Source organism: Pinus tabuliformis, chromosome 8 (genome assembly GCF_031772625.1).
Source record: "Pinus tabuliformis cultivar Carrire ecotype Pingquan chromosome 8, CPIR1, whole genome shotgun sequence".
Classification (NCBI taxonomy): Eukaryota; Viridiplantae; Streptophyta; class Pinopsida; order Pinales; family Pinaceae; genus Pinus; species Pinus tabuliformis.
The window spans coordinates 107,420,312-107,427,881 of NC_142294.1; positions in this window are offsets into that span (position 1 = coordinate 107,420,312).

The following is a 7,570-nucleotide window of genomic DNA, read 5'->3' on the forward strand; positions in this document are numbered from 1 at the left end:
GCATAGTGACCCTTGAACCAGACTATGGGTTGCAGTAAAGCTAGGTATTGTGTGTGTCGGTGGGCCTAGGAATCCTCAACTTGTGAATGGTGGGATATATGGTAAATCATAGAGGTGGTTTCCCTTAATCAAGCCTAGGAATCCTTGCTAGTGAATGGTGGGATATACATAAATCCTGGAGGGTGGTGTCTCAATTATGGCCTAATGGCCCCTTGATCGGGCTGTGGGTTGCGGTAAATCATAGAGACTATTAGACAAGAAAATTCCTCATGTTGTAGGTGGAGAAATCTGGTGAAATCCATGCTTGTTTATGGCCTAGTGATCCGGTGAGGATTACAATAAAATATGATTCTATTGATGAGGGCGAGGTAGTTTAACCTCGAAAGCCTTGGTTGGTTCTTTTGGTTTGAGTCCCACATTCATGCTTGGAATATGGCATGGGGGTGATTGGTTGAAGAGAGACTTGGGTCAACCAATCTACGTTCGAGTGGAACGTGGTAGTCCCATAACGAGTTGGCTTTTGCATTCAATAATAAGAGTTTCTTTCCTTGGTGTTTTATGAGCAAATGTACTAGATTATATGTGGCATTTGTGGCTATTGTATCCTCATTATTTCTGTTGTTTATATGCTAGTTATGACAGTGAAAATGTATGGTTGTCATCGTGTTTTGATTTCTGAATGAATGGGCAATGAATATATGAACTAATAGATGATAATGTAGCTAATGTGAAAGGCACCAATTCTTCTTAGCGATTCTCAGATAAGTATGAGACCCCTATGCTAAAAAATGTTGTTTAAACCTATAGAATGCATAGTTGTGATATGTTTGATGAAATTCCTATCATGTATAGTAGGGGTCTAGTCAAGTCCTTGTTTAAGAATTTGCATTAGCATCATTGTATCTATGTTTTTTTTTTCATTTTTGTGAATTCGATGTAGTTCTGGGTAGTGACTGGGTCCTACCCTAGAATTTGGCCTTAAATCTTACAGTCACTGGCATAGCATTGACAAAAAAAGGTTATAGTTACACTCAGGCAGGCTCATTGGAGCGACTATTACCCTTAGCCGCTTGGAGGGCTTGGTAAGGGAGCGACTAGGGCTCTAGGTCCTTGAATTGCTGAGTTTAATCAGGGGTTGGTCACCTGGAAAGGTGGGGTAGCTCTTGAAGGTTCTGTTGGAATTGTGGATCATCAGTTTGGTTGTGTTTTGTTGGTTTCGCTTCCTTAAGGTGACATAGGAGGTTGAATGAGATCATAGTATCCACTCGTCACATGTTTAGCCCGATTGGCTAGTTACTTGGGTAAATGTGGGACGAGGGTGTTACAAATGGTAAGCTATTGGATCAAGGCTCTGTATCCATTAAATGTATTGAAAAAATCTAGGGTGATTTGAGTATCATGCCCTTGGAATTTTTCCAGGAAAATGATCCATTCGACTTGAAAAAAAATGTCCCATATGGCTTGGTTAACTCTAATTGCCTCTATGTCTGCAGGCTCAGTATGCATGATTGTTCCTCCCATACTATCCTCATGTTCCCCTACTTTTACATTATCAAAATTCTCCTATATGGACTGTGTATCACTCTATGTGTTGCCTATATCAATGAACCTTGTTTCCTTTTTCTCAATCATTTTCAAACCAATAATGATAATAAACTTGTTATCAATGGTCACATTCATTTTCTAACCATTCGGTTCCAAAGTGACAACCACTCTGTTCATGCCATTATAATCTCGTATTGTCATTCACGTGAAGAGGGTGTTACTAAATCATACCTCGTTCTACGAAATATGACCATTCTATTCCGAAATCATGGTAGAATGGAAATGCGCCAAGTGGCTCAGGCTTATTATGGTATAAAACAAAGCTTTGGATTATAATAAAATATGGGTGATCTACGAAGATCCAAAAAGGCTCAAAATTTGAAGTCTTTAAATCTCAGTGAAACTAAAACTAAGTCATAGATCTCGTTGAGATAATTCCAACGATGTGAATGACACCTCAAATTGATTCTAAATGACAAAGTTATGCTCATCTGAAATTTCTGGTAAATAAGTAAAAATAGGGGGCACTGACAGTGCCACATGGCACCATCCGAGAACACCACATGGCACCATCAAGAGGCACCATGTGGCACCCACCAAACATGCCACATGACATGATGTGGTAATTGATGTGGTAGTCTCTAGAGAAGACACATGGAAAGGGAGCACCTTGTTGGCATTGGTTGGGCATGACATGGACCAATGGAGTCCTTCCATGTGGCCCAATCATATGGTGCCATGTGGCACCCTGAAATTGGTCAAAATTATTTTGAGCACCAAATTGGGTGGAGCACACGAGATTGGAACCCCCAACCTTGATGGAGTTGCACCAACGATTTAATCATTGTAATAATTGGGGAGTTCATTATAAAAAATGGGTATCGACCATATTTGTAAAATGAGTGTTAATTTTTTATGGATATGATAACATCAGACATGTGTTCTAGTCTCTAAGGTGTCAGAGAGGATAAGGAACATGAAATCTCCAAAACCTAGAAAAGGTTTCAAGAGAAAACACTTAGAAACCTCTCAATTTAATTAATTGATCAATAATTAAAAAATTCCTAAGTCTGACTTAGGAAAATTGATTAATTAATGGGTATTAATTGAAAAAATTGATTTTCTTAGAGAATTCTGGAAAATTAACTTGACAGATTCTAAGATGATATGAGCCATCGATCATGATTAGATCTTGGTTGTTGGTGCTTTGACGAGATATTAGAAGATCAAGTTGAAGGGGATCAGAGAAGACACATTGAACATCAAGTGAGAAAAGTGGTTGAAATTATCCAATTCGTAGTATTAAGTAGGGTGCAGTTCGAGTCAAGGGATAAATAGTAGTAGGGGTTTGCATCTGTGAGAATTTCTGATGAAACTCTCAGGAGTTTTTCTAGTGCTGCAGAGACAAGACAGGAGGATGATTTATCTAGTAGAGGAGGTCGTATTCTATGATGTGAGTTGTCAGAAGGAGGAGCGATTCAGTATCTAGTGCCTTGAGCTAGTTCTCGGAGGCAGAGCAAATTATTTCTAGAGGTAGAGGGAGATAGGGTGAGTTGTTTAGAGGAGTTTCCAGGAGGAGTGCAAGCGGCCAAGGAAAGGACATATCGATTTTTTGAGAGAGAAAATAATTTTCCTTGCATTTTTCCAGTTGAGATAAATTTCTAGAGGATTGTCAGTTGGGCATCCAGTTGTAATTCTCTATTTTTGCTGCATAATAATAAAACCATCAGCTGCTACATTGGTTTTCCCTTTGAGGGTTTTCCAAGGACATTTGTCCAAAAATAACGATGTAATTTTTATTGTGTGTGCACTTTTATTTCTCAATTCCTGTTTTATGTTTTTCACAGAATAAGTTTTTTGTGAATAATTGCAGCGTTAATTATTCACTATTTGTAGTTAATAATTTTACAAAGACAGATAAACTGTTAAAGTTAGGAGAATAGTTTCCATCTGCTACATTTCAAGGAATTTTGACATGGTCTCATAGCACAGTTGATAATATTAGAGGCTCTAAGTGAAGGAAGTGATTTTTATGCAGTTTTAGCGGAATATCTAAAGTACGAGTTTCTAGATCTACATAGGCCACGCCAGTGGTGCGAATTGTAGAGAGCCCCGAAAAATTTATTTCCAGTTCAGGGGAAGGAAAAGTTTTATTTTTCCTGATATCTATAGAAGTAGGTGGTAGGATTGTCGATAAGGGTTTCCGATGAGTATATCAGTTGATTCACAGAGTAGATCTACTGTAGAAGATCTTCAACAAGGGTTTTTGTAGTAGAAGATCAGTGTAAGAAAGGAAGACAAAAGAACATGAAGAATTATACCTAGGACTTCTCCAGTATATTTGAAGTTATTATATTTTCTAGTATGGATGCAAAGAGATTCAACATTCAAGAGGTTATGGATTTTTCTTCCAGATTGGAAAATGAATTCTCTTTGATAGTTTTCCTTTCTAGCTCGACTTAGTAAGGTGTCTGGTATATAAATGTTGTAGCGTCAGCTGACATGACAAGACTTAAAGACTACTTCACTAGCTATAGGGAGGAGGAGATGGACTTCCAAATGGAAATGGGGAAAAAAAGAAAATGTACTCTAGCTGGGAGAGGTACCATCAAGATTCAGAGGGAGTCAGGGGAAAGAACTAGTGTTACAAATTTGTTGCGTGTTCCTAGCTTAGGTATGAACCTAATTTAAGTGTCAAAACTACAAGACAAGGGATATGATATCTACTTCTTAGGGAAGAAGGTGTTCATCAAACAACAGATCTAGAAAAAGGTGAAACAGATTGGAGTTCATAACAACAAGTTGTATAAGTTGCATCTCGAATCTCCAAATCCACTCATTAGCAACAATTCAATGATAGCAATAGTAGTGAGAGAAACTTGAATGAAATGTAGCATAGGAGAATGGTTCATATGCATCATGGAACACTTAGGATGCTCAAGGAGACAATGACAAGAGTTCAGAAATTAAGCACAAAACATGATGATGTTTGCAGGGGGTGAATACTTAGGATATATGTTAAGGAAACATTCGAAAGAAGTGATAGTAGATCAAACAATGTGTTGCAATTTATACAATTAGATATTTGTGGCCCAATTTCCACCAGATATCTCAGAGGGTATGAGTGTTCATCACCTTCATAGATGACTACTATAGGAATAATTGGATCTATTTTTTGAATAGCAAGGATGAAGTCTTCAGTTGTTTCCAAGAGTTTAAGGCTCTACTGGAAAATGTGACAAGAAAGAACATCAAGATGCTTTGTTGCAGATAAAAAATTTGAGTGCATAAAGAATGACTTCACAGGGTTTTGTGTGAAGGATAGCTTCAAGGGGGAGTGGAAAAATCGATACAATCCACAGAAAAATGGAGTAGAGGAACAGAAAATAAGGTCTATCATTGGGGCAGCAAAAGCTATGATGTATGACTAGGACATTCCGACGTTTCTATGGGAAGAAGCATGTAGGATAACAATGTATATATAAAACAAGGTTCCTCATAGGGAATTGGGGAAAATAACATGAGAGGAGGTTTTCTCAAGGAAGATGTCAGAGGTTACTCCCTTGAGAATCTTTGGAACTATAGCTTACTGTCATGTACCAAATGGGAAATGCACTAAGTTGGATTAAACTGCAGAGAAGGGGTTCTTTGTGGGGTATAGCAAAACTTCAAAGGCATACATGATCTACATTCCTAGTAGCAGGAAGATTATCGTGAGATGGGATGTAAATTTAATGAAGGAAAAAGCCTTCAAGAGATCTCGCAAGATGTCAATAGGCGATCAAATTGAGACAAAAAAACCTCCATTAGTCTAGTAGCAGGGACAACCACAGGGACAATGGCAAGGTTCTAGTATAATGAACAATACCAAGCCTAGTTCATATGTAGTGAATAAAGCGAGTTCACAACAAATAGAGAAGAAATGGTAGGATGAGGAGTTGGTAGAACCACCCACCATTGGTAGTCACACTAGCAGAGGGTTTCACCAAATGCTAAAGGATGCAGAGGAGTTTTTGGGAACTCCTAGGACAGGTGGGAGAGAACACATACAACCAGACACATACCAAGCTTTGGTGGCACAGGCTCTTGAACCTTCCAACTATCAGGGTTGCACAACATCGGGTGTGGTAGGATGCCATGGTGGAGTATACCTCCATCATGAAAAATTATGTTTGGGAGGTAGTGTCAATACCTGTGGATAGGTAAGTTGTGGGATATCGGTGGATTTATAAGATCAAGTACACTGCAGATGAGAGTGTGGAGAAGTAAAAGGCTAGGTTCATGCTGATTTGGATTTAAACAGGAATGCAAAAAATTATAGATATAACCATGAATACAAAGATGCAGTAGAAATAACTCTTCATTTCATTAATATCAAATACTAAAATATGCTTACAAACAGAATGGAAAGAAGACTAGCTTTGGCGATGGTTTCTTATCTCTGAGAAGAGATGTGGCGACTACATGCCTTTGAACTATGTTACAATGAGGCTCAAAGGCCTATTTATTATTGTGAAACAATGGAAAACCCTAAACATCAAAAAACCTAACGCTAGGACATGAAGCACCAAACTATGGGCCCCATTTGGGTAAATTGGTACATCAACTTCCCGAGGTCGTAACTTTGGCATATGATCTCCGTTTGACGCGCACAATACCTTGTTAGAAATATTTATCCGAGGACTACAACTTTTGGATGACCAAGAGTGGTCAAAGTGTAATATTGGTCCCTATTTTCCAAAAAAACGTTGTTTAGGGTCTCAAAATGGCTCTAGAAGTTAAGGACCCGAAAAAACTGCCAAAAATAGTAAATTGTGCTACAAATAAGGAAACTGAAAACCTGAAAGAAATAGTGGTGGGGGTCCAAGTGGAATAGGTGGGTGGCCACCAATATCCACCTGGATCATTCCTCCCCCCTTAGGAAGCAGAGTTACCCATTGCGTTGAGTCCTCCATGAGATGAGGAAACTTCTGCTGAACTTGGTCCTTGGTGAGCCACTTGCCTTGGTGAAGGAGTTGGCCTACTTTAACAACTCGATATAGTTGGATCCTTTGCTATCAAGTGTTCTTGATCTGCGTGTCCATGATTTGATCAGTTGTGGCTTGTTCCATGCAATCTGGATTCAACTTTGTAATTGTGAGTTGTTCTGCAATGTCTGATGTGTCTAGCAATGGTGGGAAGTATGGTCGAAGGTGGTCCATAAGGCGTTCCTTCTGCAAATACAACTAGACTTTGTCACCCACCTAAAACTTGTGTGGCACTTGATGTTGATCATGTTGTTTCTTGTACTTGGAATTTTATTTCTCTAGAATGTCGTGGACCTGATGGCGGATATGTTGGATGTGCTCAATGAAGTTGTTTTCCTTATCAGCTTCAGACTGGACATGAGACAAATTTGCCTTAGTAGCTACAAATGGTATGGCCACATCAATGGGACATGGTGGTTGGAATCCCAAGCCCACCTGAAAATGGCTGTAGTTAGTCGAGCTGTGGAGAGCTCGGTTATAGTTGTGCTGGACATAGGGAGGCTCTCATCCCATGTGCGTGGATGCTTTGAGTTGTACATGCGAAAAATGTGTATGATCATTCTATTGACAATCTCTATCTGGCCATACATTTGGGGATGGAAAGCTGTGGAATTAGTGAGCTTGGTGTCCTGCATCAACCAGAGACTGAACCAAAATGTACTGAGGAACCTGCTCTCCCGATATGAGATGATAGACTATGGGATCCCAAAGTGTACCCACACTCGTTCAAAGAAGAGTTTAGCAGTGGATTTTGCTTTTGCTATGATATTCTTCTTACAGGACGCCATAATGGCCATCTTCGAGAATCTGTCGACAACCACAAAAACACAGTCATTTCCATGCTTAGTAGAAGGAAGGCCTAACATGTAATCCATGGATATGGATTCCCAAGGTCTACTCAGGGTAGGAAATAGAGTATAGAGGCATTTCTTCTTGATGGTCGGTTTGTAAATGATGCAAGGAGTGCAGGATCTGATGTACTTCCCAACATCCTATTG